This window comes from Eriocheir sinensis, chromosome 25 (assembly GCF_024679095.1).
Source record: "Eriocheir sinensis breed Jianghai 21 chromosome 25, ASM2467909v1, whole genome shotgun sequence".
In the NCBI taxonomy this organism is placed as follows: Eukaryota; Metazoa; Arthropoda; class Malacostraca; order Decapoda; family Varunidae; genus Eriocheir; species Eriocheir sinensis.
Genome location: NC_066533.1, coordinates 13,488,435 through 13,510,934, shown reverse-complemented (window position 1 = coordinate 13,510,934; position 22,500 = coordinate 13,488,435). Strand labels below are relative to the sequence as shown.

Below are 22,500 nucleotides of genomic sequence, written 5' to 3'. Positions count from 1 at the left end.
GAGGGGAATTACGCCCTGAAAATTGACTCAATATGCGACCAAGAAGTGAAAGAGTACGAACAAGTCAACAGGGACCTGACGGTTTGTCCCTGCGTGGTTATTAAAAGAGCTTTTAATCAAATACTTCAGCCACTCACCAACATATTCAACCAGTCTGTTCTAATTAAAAGGTCCTGCAAGATTGAAGATGGCGAACGTAACACCAATTTTTCAAAAGGACCAAAAAGCGTTGTATTAAACTATAAACCCATAAGTTTACCACATCAGGCAGGAAAAATACTCGAAAAAGATTATTAGAGACAAACCAGCAGTTTAGAAGACAATAATGTAATCTCCGGACACTCCAGCATGGCTTCCAGAACAAAGCGCTCCTGCCTCTAACGAATTCCTATTACTTCTTCCATATATACATCCGATGCCCACATCCCAAGTGATGTTATATATACCTGACTTTTCAGAAAGCTCTTTCAGATAAGGTACTGCACGAGCGAATTCCTTAAAACTGCACTCGAGTGGTATTGGAGCCAATCTGATCGCGGATAAGAGATTGGCTCACCGGACACAGAAAACAACGAGTACTACTTCAACGGATAGCCTGATTGGCTTCTTCCAGTTACCAGGTGGGAGGCTCTAAGGGTCAGTGCTAGATCCCATTCTCTTCATCATATATATCAACGACCTCGAATCAGGACTGAAATCCACAATATCGAATTTCGTTGATGACACTAAGGTGGGGGAAAGGCCTCACAAAGACCGACTGCATTCAGAAAGAGAAAGACCTCAATCACATTATCGAATGGTCCGAAAATGGCAATGTCCTTAATGTTGACAAAATGCAAAGTCATGCACACATTGGCAGAAATAGTAAACACACATACATCATATCGGGGAGACTTCGGTAAGCGATGCAGGAGGAAAGGATCTTGAGTCACTATCAGCAGTGACCTGAAACACGCGAATCACTGTAAAAAGCATACAACAAAGCCAACACTATGCTCGTTCATAGCGAGAGAAACTCTGAGGTAAAACGCCAGACGTGATGCTATCCTTAATCTCCATGGTAAGACCGCGCACCTCGAGTATGCAGCGTTCTGGTTCCCAATTGGCAGAAAGGACATTTGATTTACTGGAAAGGATTCAACGACGCGCCACGAAAAATGATAACAACCTTTAGGCTCTCAATCAAATGAGGAACGACCTGCCGACTCAATCTCTTTACATTTGGAAAAGACGCCCCACGAGGAGATACATCTAAGTCTTCAAGTATCTAAAATCTAATAATGTGATTACTCCAATTTCTTTGAATCTGAAACCAACCTAAGAACCAGAACACGGTTTACTCCATTCAGGCCTGAAGGTCGATGTAACATTTCAGACATCGTTTTTTTTTTTTCAAACCGAGTCATCCGTCACGAAATCTTCCTTCAGAAGTAGTAAATGCGAATACTATCAACTCCTTCAAATATAGAATCGACCGTCACTTCTTTGCGTCGTCGGGAGAAACTGAATATTGAGTTGGCCATCTGCTCAATATCGAGGCAGGCTTTCATCTGCTCCCCAGGGCCCCAGGTCGAGCAGATTAAATTCACCAAAGCGGGTAACCTTAATGAGCCAACATAAACTGTTGCTCTGGTGTTTCACAGCCCCCATGTTTCCATGTTTCCTCCTCCTCCTCCTCCTCCTCCTCCTCCTCCTTAATATTTGTCTCTCGGCTTCGTACCGCGTCCCTTCCTCCTTCCATTTTCTACTTCAGTAAATTATCATGACATGCCACAACTCTCTCTCTCTCTCTCTCTCTCTCTCTCTCTCTCTCTCTCTCTTTTAGTTTATCCTGGTGTCTATAGTCCTTCCGTCCTTCCTCCTCCTTCCTCCTCCTCCTCCTCCTCCTCCTCCTCCTCCTCCTCCTCCTCCTCCTCCTCCTCCTCTCTCTCTCTCTCTCTCTCTCTCTCTCTCTCTCATCAGGCAGTTTGTGAGAGCGAGTGTGAAATAGTTTGGCTTAAGGCTGTGTGTGTGTGTGTGTGTGTGTGTGTGTGTGAGAGAGAGAGAGAGAGAGAGAGAGTGTGAGTGTGAGTGTGTGTGTGTGTGTGTGTGTGTGTGTGTGTGTGTGTGTGTGTGTTGCTATGAAAGGAAAAAAGTGAGGAAGAAAAGAAGTAAATAAAACACCCTATTCTTTCCTCCTCCTCCTCCTCTTCCTCTTCCTCCTCCTCCTCCTCCTCCTTCATCTCAAGTGCTTTCTCAGAATCTCGTTATTTTGTCAAGTATTTTTACCAAAGAACAAATTATGCACAAAGAGGAGGAGGAGGAGGAGGAGGAGGAAAAATACAAGAAAAGGACGCTACAAAGATGAATAGAGTAAAGAAAGATGGAGGAAGGTAAAGTTAATATTAAGAGGAGGAGGAGGAGGAGGAGGAGGAGGAGGAGGAGGAGGAGGAATAGGAGGCGAAGAAGGTTAAGTATTGTCACTGGAGGCATATTCCTCCTCCTCCTCCTCCTCCTCCTCCTCCTCCAATTGACTACAGTTCTTAGATTGAAATATTAATAAATGGTAAAGAGAAAGAGATAAAGGAAAGGAAAGGAGAAGGAAAAGGAATGAAAAGGAAACAATAAAGAAAAAGCGGAAAGAAAAAGGAAAACACTGACGACAAAAGGAAGGAAAAAAATCATACTAGAAAGGAAAAAAGAAAAGAAAAGAAAAAAAAGGGAAAGAAGAAAAAGTAGAAAAGGAAAATATATATAAAAATTGATTGGTTAAGAAAAAGACTCAATCAAAGAGGAGCAATAAACCCTCCTCTTCCTTTATTGCCTCCTCCTCCTCCTCCTCCTCCTCCTCCTCCTCCTCTTCAGTCCTTCATATCACCGTTTCTGCCTCTCTTCTTTTTCTCTTTTTTTATTTCCTCTTCTCTTTTCCTGTCTCCTTTCTTTTCCTCCTTTCCTCCTTCTCTCCTACTTCTTAAGAGCTTCAAAATAATCAATCTTTTCTTTCTTTCAATCAATCAATTAATCTGTCAATCAAATCTTTTTATGCATTCAATTTGCCCCACTTTGAGTATTGTGCCATTTAAAGTTACTTGACAGAACTATCAATTCAGTTAAATCTATTTCTCCGGCACTTGTTCTTGATCATCGGCGTCAAGTTGGTGCCCTTAGCATTTTATTTAAAGTTTTTTTAAGAATAATGAACAATGCTTTGCCTGATCCTCTTACTCCTGCCGGGTCACGATCTTGCTTTTAATCTTATGAATTTTTGCACGACACAATTCTCACGATGTTTTCTTCCGTCGTTGACAAGTTTTGGAATCAGTTACTCAATGAGACTGTCCTTTCTGCAGACATTTCTACATTTAAGTCTCGTGTGAATGTCTTTTTGAAACAGTAATTTTATTTTTCCTCCTTTTTGCATTGACTGGCCAGTTTCTTAAATATTCGTTGCCTTTGCTTTTCTCCAGTACCTTTTTTTTTTTGTGTGGCTCAACTTGCTGTATCATAATAGTAATAATACACACACACACACACACACACACACACACACACACACATAATAATAATAATAATAATTCCTCATTTTTCCATTTCCGTACATCTTTTTTCTTTATTTTCCTCTTCCCATTTTCCTTTTCTCTTTTCCTTTCCTGTCTCTCCTCTCTTTCTTCTCTCTTCTCTCACTTCTGACCTCTCTCCTCTCCTCTCTCACTCCATTCTCTTCTCTTCCCTTCTCTGTTCCCTTCCTCTCTCTCCCTCATTCATTCATCAAGCCTCCCTTCCTTCCTTTTTTCCTCTCTCTCTCTCTCTCTCTCTCTCTCTCTCTCTCTCTCTCTCTTCCCCTTCTTCCCTTTTACGGCTCTCCCCTTCCTTCTCTTCCTATTCTATCCTTCGTTGCTTCAGAAATCCGGCCAACTGTGAAATGAAGGAGAGGGTTGGGAAATAAAGGGGGAATGAGATAATGGCGATAAAGAAAGGAAGATAAAGAGAGGATGATGGTGAAAGGAAGACAGGGAATGGAAGAGAGTACAAGGAAAATAGAGAAAGAGAGAAAGTGACAGGAGAGGAAAAAGAAGGTAGGGAAAAAAAGTTAAAAATGAAAATTATGGAAGATTAAAGAAAGGAGAGAGAAAATGAGATAGAGGAAGAAAGATAGAAAGGGAGAGAAAGAAAGAAAGAGGTAAGTTTGAGAGCAATGGAGGAAAGTTAGAGATGTATAGTTAAAGAAAAAGAAAGAAAGAAAGAAATCATGTAAGAGAAAAAGGAAAGGAAAAGTGGAAAAAAGATGGAAGGAAAAAATAAGGAAAGGAAGAATAACGAGAAAAGAAAAGGAAGAAAGAACGAAGGAAGGAAAGAAAAAAAAAAGAGAAATTCATCCCAAAACTTTAACAATAAAGAAAAAAACAAAGAAAAAGGAAGAAAAATTGCCGGACACGAAAGACGAAGAAGAAAAAAAAGAAAAAAACTAAAAAAAAAAGAAGTAAAGGAGAAGAAGAGGAGATAATGATGGATAACGAGAAGATGAGGAGGAGGATGAAGATGATGATGATGATGAGGGGAGGGGGGAGGGGGGAGAATACTAAGTGGAAAAAGATGTATTTATAAAGATGAAGAAAAAAAAGAAGAAAAAAAAGGTCATAAAAATATTGAAGAGATGGACGTAAATCTCTCATTATAGTGACCATTTCTCTCTCTCTCACAAGACTGCTCCGGTCTATATATTTTTTCATCTCTTGTGCTCCTCCTCCTCCTCCTCCTCCTCCTCCTCCTCCTCCTCCTCCTCCTCCTCCTCCTCCTCCTCCTCCTCAACCTGCAACTCCACCTCAAACTCCATCACCAAGACCATCACCTCCTCCTCCTCCTCCTCCTCCTCCTCCTAATACTCCCAAGAGGCCCATTTGTCTACAGGAATGAAGAGGTGAGTCGTTCAGTGCAAATCGAAATACGAGGTGGATTGTGTTTGTTCCTCTTCCTCTTGAATTCCTGTTCCTCTTTATTTCCTTTTCTCTTTATTCTTTCTTCCTCCTTTCCTTAATCTCATCTTCTTGTTTATCTTCTCTTACTTTTTATCTCTTATTGTTCTTTATCTTCTCTTCCTTTTTATCTACTTCTATTTCCTTCCTTCGTTTTCTTAGTTTTCTTTTCTTCCTTGTAATCTTCTTTCTCCGTTTCCTCTTCATTTCCTTAACTCCTCTTCTTCACCTTCCTCTTAATTTCCTCTTTTCCTTCGGGTACTTTCTCCTCTTCCTCGTAATCTTCTTGCTTCTTGTTCTTCCTCTTCCTCTTCTCTTCCTTCTCGCTTCGTTCCTCTTCCTCATTTGTACTTTTTTTTCTTTTTTTGTCTATATTATCAGTCTTTCTTTCTTTCTTTAAAAAAAAATTCCCTTACCAGCCTCTTTTATTTCAAGTTTCATCTCTCTCTCTCTCTCTCTCTCTCTCTCTCTTATATTTCTTTTTTATTCTTTACCTTTCCTTTGACCTTTCATCCTCTGTCCAATTCTTTTTCAATTTCCTTTTCTCTCCTTTCCGCTCCCTTCTTCCTTCTCCTCCTCCTCCTCCTCCTCCTCCTCCTCCTCCTCCTCCTCCTCCTCCTCCTCCTCCTCTGCCTCCGCCTCCTCCTCCTCCTCCTTCCTTTACAAGCATCAACAAAGCTCTTCCTGATATGATTTATCTTCTCCAAAGGCTGCTCCTCCTCCTCCTCCTCTTCCTCCTCCTCCTCCTCCTCCTCCTCCTCCTCTTCCTCCTCCTTTGACACACCCTGCCATCTTCCTAATGCTTTATGACGCTTGGTAACGAGAGAGAGAGAGAGAGAGAGAGAGAGAGAGAGAGAGAGAGAGAGAGAGAGAGAGAGAGAGAGATCTCACGAAACTGGAAAATATAAATAAAAAACAAAAGGAAAAAGAAATAGATTTTGATATTTTCTTCGATTCTTTCTTATTTGCTGTTTTGCTGTTTTCCTCCTCCTCCTCCTCCTCCTCCTCCTCCTCCTTCTCCTCTTCCTCCTCCTCCTATTTTTTTTATATTATCTTTTCCTTCCTGAGTAGTTTAGGGAAAAGTTTCAGGAGGACAAGTTTCACAGTCCTCCTCCTCTTCCTCCTCCTCCTTCTCCTCCTCCTCCTCCTCCTAACTTCCTCTCCTGCCTTGTCACTTAATATCCCTCACCTGACAACCTAACCTCATTCTTTCCCCTCTCAAATTCTTCCTCTCTTCTTCCCCTTCCTCTTCCTCCTCCTCCTCTTCCTCTTTCATCTTCCTTTGTCTTTCCTCCTCGTCCATTGTTCTCTGTTTTATGTCTCTTCTTCTTTCTCTTCTCTTCTTTTATTATCTTTCCTCTTCGATTTAGTGGAGTGTTTATCATTATTATTCTTGTCTTTCTTCTTCTTCTTCTTCTTCTCTCTCTCTCTCTCCACCTGAGCAGAAATTCCTCCTCCTCCTAATTGTTCTTCCTTTCCGGGTCTTTCTCCTCCTCCTCCTTCCTCCTCTTCCTCCTCCTCCTCCTCTCTTCCTTGACCTTTCTCTTTCCTATCTCCTCAACCAGCACTTTCATTTTCTCATTAGCTCTCCTCCTCCTCCTCCTCCTCCTCCTCCTCCTCCTCCTCTTGAAAATAAATATTGCTCTTCTGTCAATACAACTTTATCTCCGCCCAAAATATTTTCCAGATAAACTCAAAATATTGTTTCCTTTTTTTCCCTTTATGGAGGAATTAAGTTATTTTTCCTTTCTTTTCCTTTCCTTTATTTTCCCTTGTACTTTATTCCCTTTATTCGTGTCTATATTTTCCCTTTTTCTCCCTTTCTCTATACGTTTATTTTCACTTTCTTTCAATTCCCTTTATTCCTCTTCCTCCTCCTCTTCTTCTTCTTCTTAATCCTCCTCCTCCTCCTCCTCCTCCTCCTCCTCATCTTGAACAATTTCATCAACAAGTTCTGTATCTGCAAGGCCTCCTCCTCCTCCTCCTCCTCCTCCCATTAATTCTTGCATTGGAAGTGAGGAGTCTTGTCGAGAAGTAAGAGGGAGAAGAAGGAGAGTGAAGAGAGATAGAAGAGAGATGGAGGAAGGAGTGAAGAGGAAAGAGAATAAAGGTAGAAGGAGGAGGAGGAGGAGGAGGAGGAAGAAAATAAAGGAGGAGCTGAAGATGCAACACTGGAAGAAGAAAGACAAGAAGAACAAAAATAAAAAATAAAACATGACTAAGAAAAAGAAGAAAATGAAGAAATAGAAAAAAGAAAAACAGGCTCAGAAATAAAAATAAATAAAACATACAATTCAATAAATAGAAACAGTGAAAAAGGAAAACGAGAAGAAGGAGGAAGACGAGGAAGAGGAGGGAGAGGAAGAGGAGGAAGAAAGAAGCAAAAAATAGATAAAAGATAGAGAAAAAGAAAAGGGGTAAGCGGATAATTGGGCCGATGCGTGAAAGACATGAAAAGAAGAAAAAAAAGAAAAGAAAAAAAGAAAAATACTATTGGTGCAAATTGGGAAGATGGGTTCAGGAGGAGGAGGAGGAGGAGGAGGAAGACCAAACTACCTTCAGGATGACCCAAATTGCCTCCCCAGGGCGTTGTGAAGGAGGAGGAGGAGGAGGAGGAAGAGGAGGAGGAGGAGGAGGAGGCGGAGGAGGAGGAGGAGGAGGAGAGAGAGAGAGAGAGAGAGAGAGAGAGAGAGAGAGAGAGAGAAAGAAAGAAAGAAAGAAAGAAAGAAAGAAAGAGAAAGAGAGATTCATTAACACGAAATCAAAAAATGAAAAATAAAAACGAAAAAGGTTACAATCTTTCAAAGGAAGAGAATAAAGAGGAAGAGGAGGAGGAAGAGGAGGAGGAGGAAGAGGAGGCATTATTTCCTCTTCACGTGTCCTTTTATAGACCCTTCCTCTTACCTCTTATCCCCTCTTACCTCCCTTCTTCCCTTCCTTTCCTCCCTTTCTCTCCCTTCCTTCATTCCCTCTGTTTCTCTCTTAAAATCAACCTTCTCTCTCTCTTCCTCCTTTCCTCTCTCCCTTTCTCTCCTTCTCATATCTTACCTTTTCCTCCCCTTCCTTTCCTCTCTCTCTCTCCCTCTCTCTCCTTTCCTCCATTCCCTCTTTTCTCTCCATCAGCATCTTCTCTCCCTCCTACTCTCCCTCCATTCTGTGAGTCACCAAACGCCTACAGTCATCTCTCCCTTCCTCTCCCTCCCTCCCTCCCTCCAGCCCTCTCATCTCACCCTTCCTTCCTCCCTCCCTCTCTCTCTCCCTTCTCTCCTTCCCTCCTGACACCTACACCTATTTCCTCTTCGCTTTCCCTATCTCCTCCTCCTCCTCCTCCTCCTCCCTTCTCCCTATTCTCCCTTTTACACTCCCAAGGCGACAGTAAGAGGGAGAGAAGTGTTCGTAATAAGGGTGGTGTGAGGGGAAATAAAGGGAGGAAAAGGGAGGGAAGGGAGGGGAAAGGAAGCAAAGGGTAGGAGTTAAAATGGAATGAAGGGAGAGGGCGTAAGGGGAGGAAGAGGAGTAATGGAGGAGAGTGATGGTAGGAAGGTAGGAAGGAGATAGGGGGAGATAAGGGAGATAGGGGAGAAGTAGGAAAAGGGGAAGGAAGTAAAATGAAAAGAAAAGAAAAGAAAGGAATGAAAAGGAAACAAACTTGAAGTAAACGAAACGAGAAAGATGTAAAAAAGAAAAGAGGGAATAAAAGAAACAAATAAAAGGAAGAATAAAAGAGTACGAAAGAGAGGAAAGAGGAGGAGAAGGAGGTGAGAGAAAAGAGAGGAAATAAGAGAAGAAAGAGTGTGAAAATAACTGAAAAGGAAAGAAGGGAGTGAACAGAAGAAAAGAAGAGGGAGGAGGAGATGAGGGAAGGAGGGGAAGAGGGAAAGGAGGGAGGGAAGGGAGGGGAAAGGAGGAGAGGAGCTGAGGGAAGGAGGGGAAGGGAGGGGAAAGGAGGGGAGGAGATGGGGTAAAAAGTGCAGCTCCAAGAGACATGAGAAGGGATATGAGGGGAAAACTGACAAGGGGAGGTCACAATAATTGGGCCTCCTCCTCCTCCTCCTCCTCCTCCTCCTACTTCTTTCCAGGTAAATCACATAGTTTTCTACTTCTCCTATCTACTTTTCCCTCCTCCTCCTCCTCCTCCTTCTCCGCTTCCTCCTACTTCTTTCCAGGTAAATCACATCTTCGTTTTCTACTTCTCCTCTCTACTTTTTCCTCCTCCTCTTCCTCCTCCTCCTCCTCCTCAGGTAGGTAAGTCACCTGGCCTCATCCACCTGTAATTGAAGTGGGTCGAGAGAGAGAGAGAGAGAGAGAGAGAGAGAAATGGAAAAAAACTTTGTGAATTTACCAATGGAGAAGGAGAAGGAGGAAGAGGAGTAGGAGGAGGAGGAGGAAAAAGAGAAGAAAGAAAGAGAAGACGGAGGAGGAGAGGATGGAAATTCGAGATGGAGGGAGAGGAGAGGAAGAGGATAAGAGTGGAGGAAAGAGAAAAAAAAGAGCACTGAAGAAGGAAAGAAAAAGACTAAGAGGAAGAGGAAGAGAAAGAGGAGAGAAGGGGAGGGAAGAAAAAGGGAAAATAAACGAAGGAGGGAAGAGGAAGGAAGGAAGGAAGGAGGAAAGAGGAAGAAAAGAAATCAGAGTTATGTTAAGAGAAGACAGGAAGAAAAAATGGAGTGCAGGATTCGATAAGGAGGAGGAGGAGGAGAAGGAGGAGGAGGAGAAGGAGGAGGAGGAGAAGGAGGAGGAGGATCAGATAGTCTCCCTCACAAAACATTCAATCAATCATATGTTAGAAAGGTCCCCCCTACCCCCTCTCCCCCCTTCCCTCCCTCCCTCCCTCCCTCCCTCCATTCTTACCTCCCCTCACTTCCTTGTTCTCGCTTTTTCCCTCCATTCTTTCCCTCCCTCCATCTCTCTCTCTCCCTTTCGACTTCACCCTTCCTTCCTTCCCTCCCTCCCTCCCTCTCCTCTTCTCCCTCCATACCTCTTTTTCTCCCAATCTCCTTCCATTATCCTCTTATAGGTCTTCTCCCTTCTTTGTTTGCCTCTCTCTCTCTCTCTCCTCAATCCCTCCCTCCTTGCCTTGTCGTTTTAGGATAGTCACTCTAGTCCTCCTCTTCCTCCTCCTCTTCCTCCTCCACCTCCTCCTCATCCTCCTCCTCCTTCTTTCTCTCTCTCTCTTTCTAAACCTTTTTCAATACCTTAGTTCATTTCCCTCCCTCCCACCTTTCCTCCTTTCTTCTCCTTCCTTCCTCCTCCTTTCTGTCGTCCCCCTCCCCTGCGTAAACTCACCCAAAGCGGTTTACAGTTCAACAACTTTGAACCCCAAGCTCTCTCTCTCTTAAAGGAACTTTCTCTTAAAGGAAAGGGGGAAGAAAAGAAAATGAGGGGAGGGGAGGGGAGGGGAGGAGAGGAATGGGAAGGGAAGAGATGCGGAGGGAACGGAAAGGAAGCGAAGGGAAGGGAAAAAAAGGGAAGGGAAAGGAAGAGAGGGTAATAAAAGAGATGGGAAGGGATGGGAAGAGGAGGAAAGGGAAGGGAAAGGGAGGGAAAGGAAGGAAAGAGAAGGACAGGAAAGAGAAGGGAAAGGAAGGTAGGGATGTGGACAGGGAAGGAAAGGTAGGGAAAGGGAAGGGAGGGGAAGGGAAGGGAAAAGAATGGAAGTGAAGAGAAGAGAAGGGAAGGGAATGAAAGGAAAAGGAAGGGAAGAGAAGGAAAGGGAAGGGAAGGGAAGGGAAGGGAAGGGATGGAGAGGGAAAAGAAGGGAAGGGAAGGGAAGGGAAGGGAAGGGAAGGGATTCAAGGTGTCTAATATGACATTCGTGAGATGCCAAAGAAAATAAATTGGCAGTAGATAGTCTCTCTCTCTCTCTCTCTCTCACCTAAGCCCTCTTTCTACCCCCTTCCCCCCCTCACCTAAGCCTCTTTCCGTTCCCGTCTTCCTTTTCTTTTTTTTCTTTTTTATTTATTCATTTTAAAGATTTTCAGTATTTTTTTCCATTTTCATTTCTCTCTCTCTCTCTCTCTCTCTCTTCCCTTCACCTACTAACCAAAATTTTCCTCCATACATATTCCTTCTCTCCTTCCCTCCCTTTCTCTCTCCCTTTCCTCCCTCCCTTTAATCGATAGGGGAGAAGGGGAGGAAGGGAGAAGGGGGGGAGGGGGAGGAGGAGGGGGAAGCAAACAAAACAAACCAACACAAACAGGAAGGGAAAACAAACCTCCCATTGACACGATAAGGGAGGAGGAGGAGGAGGAGGAGGAGGAGGAGGAGGAGGGAGGAAGTGAGGAGAAAGAGGCTATTTGATTTCCTCTAATTGGGGAAGGGAGGGAGGTGGGTTGTCTCTCACCCCTCCTCCTCCTCCTCCTCCTCCTCCTCCTCCTCCTCCTCCTCCTCCTTATTAAACACAATCCTTAAGAAGAATTTAATTAAGTTTGTCATCTTCCGCGCTTCTTTCTTCTCTCTCTGTATCCTTATCTTGAGAGAGAGAGAGAGAGAGAGAGAGAGAGAGAGAGAGAGAGAGAGAGAGAGAGAGAGAGAGAGAGAGAGACAACTGTGTGTGTGTGTGTGTGTGTGTGTGTGTGTGTGTGTGTGTGTGTGTGTGTGTGTGTGTGTGTGTGTGTGTGTGTGTATTACTCCTTCATACTTTTCCAATACTTTCCTTCTCTTTTTTTTCTTCTCTTTGGCCTATTTTACCAGTCCTCCTCCTCCTCCTCCTCCTCCTCCTCCTCCTCCTCCTCCTCCTCCTTCTCCTCCTCACAGCCGGCACAAAAAGGTAATAAGAGTCTTGCCCTAATATGCAAGACAGAAAGAAGCATTTTTTACCCCGGAAGAAAGGAGAGAAGGAATGAAGAAAGGAGGAGGAAGAGGAAGAGGAGGAAGAAGAGGAGGGAGGAAGGAGGAAATATAGTTAGGGAGGAAGGTGAAGAAGGAAAGCAGCAAGGAAAAAGGAAGACGAGATGAATGAAAATGAAGAAAAGAAAAAGAAATGAAGGAAGGAAAGAAGGAAGGACGGAAGGAGGAAAGAAAACAAACAAACGAACAAACAAGTGAAAAAGAAAATAAGGAAACAAGAAGCGAAGAAAGAAGAAAGAAAAAGAAAAGAAAAAGAAAGAAAATAAAGAAAACAAAAAATAAAGAAAGAGAAGAAGGAAAGACAAAAGAAAAAGAATGACTGGCAGGAAGGAACGAAGGAGGGAATGACGAGAGAAAATAAGAAGACGGAAATGAAAGAGAAAGAGAAAGAGGAGGAGGAGGAGGAGAGAGAAAGGAGGAATTAAAGACGGAAGGAGGGAAGGAGGAAACACACAAAGGGAAGAGGAAGAAAAAGGTTAATTGGACGACTTGGGACAAATCACGAAGGAGACATCAATTAAAAAAAAGGAAAAAGGAAAAAAGAAAAGACAATAAAGGGAAAAAAAGAAAAAAAAAGTGGTCGCAGAAAAAGAAAGAAAAAAACAAAGATGAAAAATAAAACGAAGGAAAGTAAAAGACAGAAAAAGGGAGGGAAGGAAGGAAAAAGGAAAAAGAGGAAAGGAAAAAAAAAAGAAAACAAGAAAAAAAATAAAAGAAGGAAAGAAAAGACAGAAAAAGGAGGGAAGAAGGAAGGCAGGGAAGGAAGGAAAAAAGGAAAAGGGGAAAAAAGGTCGCAGAGAAAGAAAAAAACAAAGATGAAAAATAAAACGAAGGAAAGTAAAAGACAGAAAAAGGGAGGGAAGGAGGGAAAAAGGAAGGGAAAAGGAAGGAAAAAGGAAAAAAGGGAAAAAAGAGAGATCGCAGAAAAGGAAAGAAAAAAACAAAGATGAAAAATAAAACGAAGGAAAGTAAAAGACAGAAAAAGGGAGGGAAGGAAGGGAAGGAAGGAAAAAGGAAGGAAAGGGGAAGGAAAAAGGAAGGAAAGAGAAAGGAAAAAGAAAGGAAAGTCAGACAGAAAAAGGACAGTAAAGGGAATAACACACACACACACACACACACACACAATAATAACACACACATAATAACACACACACACACTAATAATACACACACACATAATAATAAGAGGGATTATGTTTCTCGTCTTCCTCCTCCTCTTCTTCTTCTTCTTCTTCTTCTTCTTCTTCTTCTTCTTCTTCTTCTTCTTCCTCCTCCTCCTCCTTAATGCGTTTTTTCTTCCTTTTCTTTATTCTTCCTCCACTCTCTTTCCATTTCCTCCTCCTTCTTCTCTTTCCTCTCCTCTTCTCTCCTCCATCCACTCACTCTTTCTTCCTTTTTCCTCCTCTTTTTCTCTTCCTCACTTTTATTTATTTTCCTTCACCTTCCTTCCATCAGACGCTTCCCCCTCCTCCTCCTCCTCCTCCTCCTCCTCCTCCTCCTCCTCCAGATACAAACCAAACACCACCAAAACAACAAGAACAACAACAACAACAATAACATAGAAAGACAACACACAAACTTATGCACACACGCACACAATCGAGAGAGAGAGAGAGAGAGAGAGAGAGAGAGAGAGAGAGAGAGAGAGAGAGAGAGAGAGAGAGAGAGAGAGAGAGAGAGAGAGAGAGAGAGAGAGAGAGAGAAAGGAGGATTTTCTCTCCAACATTCTCTCCGTCCCTTTCGAGCATGACAAAAGGAGGACAAGCGTAAATTCCTCCTCCTCCTCCTCCTCCTCCTCCTCCTCCTCCTCCTCTAAGTCATGCCGCGATGTAAGTGCATACACATCATGGCGAAGAAAGGGAAAGGAAGCGGAAGAGGAAGAGGAAGAGGAAGAGGAGGAGTTGGAGGAGGAAGAGGAGGAGTTGGAGGAGGAGGAGGAGGAGGAGGAGGAGGAGGAAGAGGAGGGATTGTAAGAAAAATATGTATAGAGTGACTTTGATCAATCAGACTCTCTCTCTCTCTCTCTCTCACTCTCACTCTCACTCTCACTCTCACTCTCACTTTCACTTTCACTTTCACTTTCACTTTCACTCTCACTCTCACTCTCTCACCTGTTTAAATTAAAAGCAATTCCAACAGGTAACCTCATTAACATAAACACGGATTTCTAACACCTGTTCCTCCTCCTCCTCCTCTTTCTCCTCCTCCTCCACCTTCTCCACTTCCTCCTCCACTTCTCACAACTCTCAGGTACAAGTCATTAAGAAGGAAACTTACCTTTTGTCAACACTAGTGGAGGAGGAGAAGGTGGAGGAGGAGGAGGAGGAGAAAGAGAAGGAGGAGGAGGAGAAGAAGAACAAGAATTATGTGGAAACGAAAGATAAAATAAGCGAAGATAAGGAAGGAGATTAGAGAGAAAAGAGAAAATGTGAAAAGGAAATGAGAAAAAAGAAAGATAAAGAAATAGAAAAGAAGAAAGACGACGAGGAACAAAATTAAAGAGAAGAAAAGAAACAAGAAAAAAATATTGACATGAAAGAAAATTAAAAAAATCCAGATGAGAGAGAGAGAGAGAGAGAGAGAGAGAGAGAGAGAGAGAGAGAGAGAGAGATAGAGAAGGGAGAGGATGATTGAGAGATTAAGAGATAAATGAGGAAGAAGAGGGGACGTCTTTCTTCCAGAGAGGAGGAGGAGGAGGAGGAGGAGGAGGAGGAGGAGCAGTAGATCAAGTTGGACACGTTAGAATAAGTAAGAGAGAGAGAGAGAGAGAGAGAGGCGTATGTATGAGTCATGATCACCCGGTTCTTTCTCTTTGTCACGCCTCTCTCTCTCTCTCTCTCTCTCTCTCTCTCTCTCTCTCTCTCTCTCTCTCTCCGTTACCTTCCACATTCACAGAAACCAGACGAAAAAGTTTACCCGGAAAAAGAAGAAAAAAAAAGCAAGTAAGGAAAAAGAAAATAAATACAGAAAATAAATATAAAGTCTGCGGTAAAAAGTTTTCCAATAAATAAAGAAGCATTCATCACTTCCTTGAATTCTCTCTCTCTCTCTCTCTCTCTCTCTCTCTCTCTCTCTCTCTCTCTCTCTCTCTCTCTCTCTCTCTCTCTCTCTCTCTCTCTCTCTCTCTCTCTCTGACACCTCTTTTTTTTCCTTCCTTCCTTCCTTCCTTCTTTCCTTCCTTCCTTCCTTCCTTCCTTTTCTCCTTCAACCTTCCTTCCTTTCCTTCTTCCTTCTTCTTCTTTCTCTTCTTCCTTCCTTCCTTCCTTCCTTCCTTCCTCTCTCTCTCTCTCTCTCTCTCTCTCCAATAAGTACATTGAAAAGGGAGAAAAGGGAGAGAAGATGGGAGAGATTTGTGGTCGAAGGGAGAGATGGGACGGCTGATATACAGATTGAGGGAGGGAGGGAAGGGAGGGAGGGAGGGAGGGAGGGAAGGAGGGGGGGAGGGAAAGAGGAAGGACAGGATGGACGGCAGGAAAAATGGAGAGGTAGAGATAGAGAGAGGCGGTTTGGAAGTAGGGAAGAGGGAGGGGGAGAGAGGAGGGAGGGGAGGTAAAGGGAGGGAGAGAAAAAGGGAGAGAGGGAGGGATGAGGGAGAGGAAAACTAAGGAGATTAGGAGATTTATATAAAAAGAGAAAGTGATAGGGAGGGAGGGAAAGAAGGAGGGAGGAGAGGGAGAGAAGGGAGGAGAGGGAGATAAGGAGGGAGAAAAGAAATGAGTGATAGATGAAGCAAAGGGAGAAAAAATGGAGGGAAAAAAGAGGCAAGGGAGGGAGATAAAAAAGGGAGGAAAAAAGGAAAGAAGAAAAAAAAATGAAGTAAATTGAAAGGAGGAAGGAAATGAAGGAGGGAAGGAAAGTAAAGAAGGAGAAATGACGAAGGAAAGAAAGAAAAAGCTAAGGAAGAAAAAGAGGAAAGGAAAAGAGAGGAGGAGAAAGAGAAAGGAAGAAGGAAAGGAAGAAATTAAATTGAAGAAGAAGAAGAAGAAGAAGAAGAAGAAGAAGAAGAAGAAGAAGAAGAAGAAGAAGAAGAAGAAGAAGAAGAAGAAGAAGAAGAAGAAGAAGAAGAAGAAGAAGAAGAAGAAGAAGAAGAAGAAGAAGAAGAAGAAGAAGAAGAAGAAGAAAGAAGAAGAAAACGAAAGGAAGGGAAATAAAGATGGAAAAATTAAGAAAAAAAAATAAGGATAAAAAAAGGCAGAGAAAAGGGGAAAGAAAAAGAATAGGCAGAAAAAACACCACCACCACCACCACCACCAACAACAACAACAACAACTACAGCCTCGTCCCTCACTAATTATCCTTGAGGCAAAACATCAACACCGTTTTTTGTTGACAACTTTTACAATTCCCCCGTTTTCTATGACCTCCAAAAAGCCTGTAATCCCGGCTCGCGGAGGAGGAGGAGGAGGAGGAGGAGGATAGCAAGGAAGGAAGGAAATGGAAAGTAGACGAAAAGAGATAGGAGAAAGAATATAATAGTAGAATAGTAGAAACGGGAGGAAGAAGAGGAGGAAGAGAAAATAAGAATAGAAGAGGAAAGAAAAGGAGACTAAAGGAAAGCGGACGAAAGGAAGGAAAGAGATGAAGGAAAACAATAATTGAGGAGAAGAGGAAACGAAAGAGGAGAAGAAAGAAGAAAATGAAGAGGAAAACAAGAGGAAATGAGACGAAATATACAAGAAAGCAAGTCGTAGAGAAGAAGAAAAGAGGAAAAGCAAGAGGAAAGAGGAGCAAGAGAGAAAAGGGAGGAAGCAAAAGAAGGAAGAAAGAGAGAGAAAATAAAGAAGAACGGGAGAGAGAAGAAAACCAGAAGCAATAAGGAAGAGAGAAAAAAAACACAAATCATACAAAGAAAAGGACGATGAAGAAAAAAGAGGACGACAAAAAAGGAAAGGAAACGAAAAAGAAGAAAATAAAGGAAGAAAATGAGAAAAAAAGAAAGAAGAAAATGGAGATTGATTCTTAGGACCTTTTAAAAGACAAAACTTGGGCTACTTTGCGAGTATTCTGGAGGTAAAGGAGGAGAGGGGGGGAGGGGGGAAAGGACGGGGAGAGGGGGGAAATAGGGAAGGAGGGGGAGAGGGGAGAGAGAGGGTTTGGGTAAAGGAGGAAGAGGGGATGGAAAGGAGGGAGAGAAGGGAGAGAGGCTAAGGAGGGGGAAAGGGGAAAGGGAGGGAGCGAAGAGGGGAAGGAGAGAAGAGGGGGAAGAGGGTAGTGTGGGGAGGAAGAGTGAAGGTAGGAGAAGAGGAAGGAAGAAGGAGGGAAGGGAGAGAAAGTAAATGAAGGGGAAGAAGAGGGTGCAGGGAGAAGGGAGAGAAGAAGGGGAAGAGGGAAGTAGAAGGAGGAAGGGTGGAGATAGATGAAGGAGAGAATAGAGAAGAGGGAAGGGAGAGAAAGTAAATGTAGGGAAGAGAGGGAGAGGGGAGGAAAGGGAGAAGGGAACGTTGAATAAGGAAGAAGGGAAGAAAGAAAAAATGGAGGAAGGAAGGAGAGAAGAGAAACAGGGAAGAATAGGGAAGAGAAGAGGTAGACGATTGAAAATGAAAGAAATGAAAGAAAGAAAGGAAGAAAGAAAGAAAGAAAGAAAGGAAGGAAGGATGGAAGATGCCTGTAGATTAATCATTACAAAATAAAAATAAAATAATAATGAAGAGGAGGAAGAGGAGGAGGAGGAGGAAGAAGAGAAGAAGGAGGAGGAGGAGAGAGATGCATTAGCCAGAGGGAGATGACGGTATTGGCGGGAGATTAATTGAGGTTAATCATGAGTAAACACGGAGGAGGAGGAGGAGGAGGAGGAGGAGAAAGAAGTGGATGAGAATGAGAGGCGGAAGATGAAAAGAAAATTGAGAACCAGAGGAAGAGCAGGAGGAGGAGGAGGAGGAGGAGGAGGAGGAGGAGGAGGAGGAGGAGGACAAAAGAGAGATTAGGAGGATAAAAATGAAGAATGAGAAGCGATTAAATGAATGAAAAGACAAAGAAAGAAAAAATTAAACCGGAAATAAGAAAAAAAATAGACAGAGAGAGAGAGAGAGAGAGAGAGAGAGAGAGAGAGAGAGAGAGAGAGAGAGAGAGAGAGAGAGAGAGAGAGTTTGTGGTGGCAGTGTGTACAGACTCGACAAAGGGTGAAGCGATGCGGCAGAGAGGTCAGGAAGAGGAGGAGGAAGAGGAAGAGGAGGAGGAGGAGGAGGCAACGAGATAGAAGGGAAATGGCGGAAGGTAAGGAACGGGTCTGGAAAAGGAGAGAGAGAGAGAGAGAGAGAGAGAGAGAGAGAGAGAGAGAGAGAGAGAGAGAGAGAGAGAGAGAGAGAGAGAGAGAGAGAATGGTATTAGAAGGCAGCAAGAGTAAGAAAAAGGAGGAAGGGAGAAGACAGGAGGAGGAGGAGGAGGAGGAGGAGGAGGAGTCAGCACTCAGGAAGCTCATTACCTGTCAGAGAGGACATCCTGGGCGGCTTGGCTTCCTCCTCCTCCTCCTCCTCCTCCTCCTCCTCCCCCTCCCTTCCTCCTCCTCCTCCTCCTCGTATGGGTCAGTGCTCGGATCCATTTTCTTATCATAGACATCAACAACTTAGAAATTAGACTCTCTCTCTCTCTCTCTCTCTCTCTCTCTCTCTCTCTCTCCTTATACACTTCTTTCTGGCTGATTTTTCTTCTCCCTTCCTTCCTTTTTTTCTTTTCTTCTTTCTTTTTCTTTCTCCCTATTTCCATCTTTACTTTTCTTCTTTATTTATTTATTTTTTGTTTTTGTTTTCCTTTTCTCTATAATCCTTAGTCATCTCTCTCTCTCTCTCTCTCTCTCTCTCTCTCTCTCTCTCTCTCTAAAAACGCAACAAGTTCCTGGTATCTAAAGTTTACACACGTTACCGAAGAGACTTAGAAGGACTTAGCGTGGCGGAGAAGAGTGATGGGGGGGGGGAGGAAGGGGGAGGGGGAAGGGGAGGGGAGGGGGATGGAGGAAGAAAGGGGGGAGTGGAGGTGAGATGAGGAAGCAGGAGGGCGGGAGGGGACTGAGAGGGAAGGGAGAGGGTAGGAAAGGGATGGAGGAAGAGGGGAGGGGAAGGTTGAAAGGGAAGGGAGAGGGAGAAAGATAGGGGAGAAGGAAGAGGGGGGGAGGGGAGGAAAGGGGAAGGGGTAGGAAGAGGGGAGAGACGAGAGGGAAGGGAGGAGGAGGAGGGGAGGATGGAGGAACAAGAGGTGAAGAAGAAGGAGAGAGGGAGAAAGAGAAAGAGAGAAGACAAAGGAAGAGCGAGTGATGGAGATTTGGGAGAGGAGAAAAAGAGGAAGAGGAAGAGGAAGAGGAGGAAGAGGAGCAGGAAGACAAAAAAGGGAAGGTTTTAAGAGAAGAGAGGGAAAGAGAAGGAAAAAGAGGAAGAGGAAGAGGAGGAAGAGGAGCAGGAAGACAAAAAAGGGAAGGTTTTAAGAGAAGGAATGAGAAGGAAAGAGAGGAAGAGGAAGAGGAGGAGGAGGAGCAGGAAGACAAAAAAAGGAAGGTTTTAAGAGAAGAGAAGAAAAGAGAAGGAAAGAGAGGAAGAGGAAGAGGAGTAGCAGAAAGACAAAAAAAAGTGAAGAAGGTTTTAAGAGAAGAGAAGGAAAGAAAAGGAAAAGGGAGAGAGGAAAAGGAAAAGGAAGAGGAAGAGGAAGAGGAGGAGGAACAAGAAGACAAAAAAGGGGAAGAAGGCTTTAAGAGAAGAGAAGGAAAAAGAAGGAAAAGAGAGAGAGGAAGAGGAAGAGGAAGAGGAGGAGGAGAAGGACGATAAAAAAAAGGGAAGAAGGCTTTAAGAGAAGAGAAAGGAAGGGAACAGAAAGGACAAGAGAAAAAAAGAGATGGGGAAAAGAGAGAGAAGAGAGGAGATCAATAGGAGGAGGAGGAGGAGGAGGAGGAAGAAGAAGAAGAAGAAATTTAAGAAGAGGGAGAAAAGAAAATTGATAAAGAAAAATACTAATGACGGAAGAAGCAAAAAAGGAACGATACAGAAAAATAAAACAAAGACGAAAAAAAAAATTGAGGAAGAAAAGAACAGGAACAAAAGAAAAGAGAAAAGAAAGAGAAGAAAGAAGGAAGAAAAGAAGGATAATCAGAACTTAGAAACAAAGGAGGGAGGGAAAAGAGGATAGACAAGAGCTAAGAAGAAGAGGAGGAGGTGGAGGAGGAGAAGGAAAGAGGACAAGAGGATGAGGAGGAGGAGTTAAGGAACGAAATTGGAGAAAGAGAAAAAGAAAGAAAGAGTGGAAGGAGGTAAAGGAAGAGAAAAAGAAATCAAGAAAAGATATGTAGGAAGGGAACGAATGGCCTCCTCCTCCTCCTCCTCCTCCTCCTTCGTTACGGGAGGAAGAGGAGGAGGAGGAGGAGGAGGGGGGATATGTTCGGCGGTGGAGAAAAGGAAGGAAGGAATAAAAATGGTAGGAAGAAGATGGAAACTGATGAAAACGAGGTAGATGGGAGGGAGGGAGAGGAGGAGGGAGGAAGGAGATGGAGAGAGGGAAAAGAAGAAGGCAGGGAGAGAAAGAGAGGGACCAAAGGAGAAAGAAAGAACGTAAGAGGAAGGGAAAGAGTGTAGATAGGAGGGAAAAAGCGAAGGAGAGGAAGGGAGAGGAAAATACCCGATAAAGAGAGACAGAGAAAAAAGAAGAAAGAGAAGATAAAGAGAGAAGGACTAATAGGAAAGGAGGAAAAAGAAAAGAGGAGGAAAAAGAGGAAAGGGAACGAAAAATGAAGAAGTTATGAAGATGGAGCATAAGAACATAAGAACGTAAGGAGTTTGCAAGAGGCCGGTTGATCTATACAAGGCAGCTCCTGTAATCCTAACCCCACCTTCCCTCACCATCCATGACTTTATCCAACCTCTTCTTGAATGTATCTATGGTATTGGCACCCACGACATGACTGCCAAGCCTGTTCCACTCATCCACCACTCAACTGGTAAACCAATTCTTGTGTGTCTTTGTTGAATCTGAATTTCTCTAACTTAAAACCATAGCTACGTGTCCTATCAGGCTCTTTTACAACCAAAACCCTACTAACATCTCCTCTATTACCTAATTATCCATGGCTTTATCTAACCTCTTCTTGAATGTATCTATCGTACTGGCACCCACAACATGACTGCCAAGCCTGTTCCACTCATCCACCACTCTGTTCGTAAACCAATTCTTGCCTATGTCTTTGTTGAATCTGAATTTGTCTAACTTAAAACCGTAGCTACGTGTCCTATCAGGCTCTTTTACAACCAGAACCCTATTAACATCACCTCTATTACCTAATTATCCATGGCTTTATCTAACCTCTTCTTGAATGTATCTATGGTATTGGCACCCACGACATGACTGCCAAGCCTGTTCCACTCATCCACCACTCTGTTCGTAAACCAATTCTTGCCTATGTCTTTGCTGAATCTGAGTTTATCTAACTTAAAACCGTAGCTACGTGTCCTACCTGGCTCTTTTATAACAACACCCTATTAATATACCCCTCTATTAAAGCCCTTCACCCATTTATAAACCTCGATCAAGTCTCCTCGCAACCTTCGCCTTTCTAGAGAGGGAGAGAGCACGGGCGAGGTGAAAAAATGGATGTTTATTTAAAAGTTGAGAAGAAAAAATACCTAATGATAATGATGATGGAAATAAAGAAGAACAAGACAGGAAGAAAAATACTCCCTTGATGGATGACAGAATGGAGGAGGAGGAGGAGGAGGAGGAGGAGGAGGAGGAGGAGGAGGAGGAGGAGGAGGAGGAGGAGGAGGAGGAGAAGGAGGAGGAAGAAGAGGAGGGAAGAAGAGCACAGATATCGAAAACAGTTTGAGAGAGAGAGAGAGAGAGAGAGAGAGAGAGAGAGAGAGAGAGAGAGAGACAGTAATTTGAGATAAAAGGTCACAAAGAGAGATAAAGGAGGAGAACGAGATCGAGAGAGAGAGAGAGAGAGAGAGAGAGAGAGAGAGAGAGAGAGAGAGAGAGAGAGAGAGAGAGAGAGAGAGAGGCAGACGGTCAGGGGTCATTAAATATCCGTAGAGAGAGTGAGAGAATCTTTTTTTGGAAGGGATTTTGGTGAGAAGATCAATACGGTGTGTGTGTGTGTGTGTGTGTGTTGTGTGTGTGTGTGTGTGTGTGTGTACCTAGACTTGTATTTATGATCTTGTTTTTCGTCTATATTGTCTCACTCCATTGCACACACACACACACACACACACACACACACACACACACACACACACACACACACACACACACACACACAGGTAATACTTAATTGGCAGGTGTGTGTCTGGCCCGGTGATCTTACCTGAAAAGAAAGAAAATATTATCATTATTATTATTATTATTATTATTATTATTATTATTATTATTATTATCATTATTTACCTAGAACTTTTCCTTACTCTAATTCCTCTTTATTCTTCTTTATTCATATCTATCACTCAGTAATTTTTCCTGTTCCCTCTTTTCCCTGCAATATTTTTCCTTGTTTTTCATTTTTCGATCAATATTTTTGGTCCTTTTTCTATGGATTGTTTTTTGAAGTAATATTTTTTTGAGTTACGTAATTTTTCGCTTGTTATATTTTCCTTCTCAATATTCTTTTTTTCTTTTTTTTTAATACAATATCTCTTCAATCTTATCGTGTATCATTATTTTTCTTCATTTTTCTCTCTTGTTTTATTTCTTTTCTTCCTTTTTTCCTCTTTTCGTTAAATGGTTTCTTCTTTTT

General features: G+C 43.0%; 1 protein-coding gene across 1 annotated transcript in view; it reads right to left on the bottom strand.

The window, feature by feature from the left end:
* Positions 1-22,500, bottom strand: part of LOC127003635 (roundabout homolog 3-like) — a 234,694-nt gene that overhangs the window by 108,344 nt on the left and 103,850 nt on the right. The gene's annotated exons all lie outside the window — the stretch shown is intronic.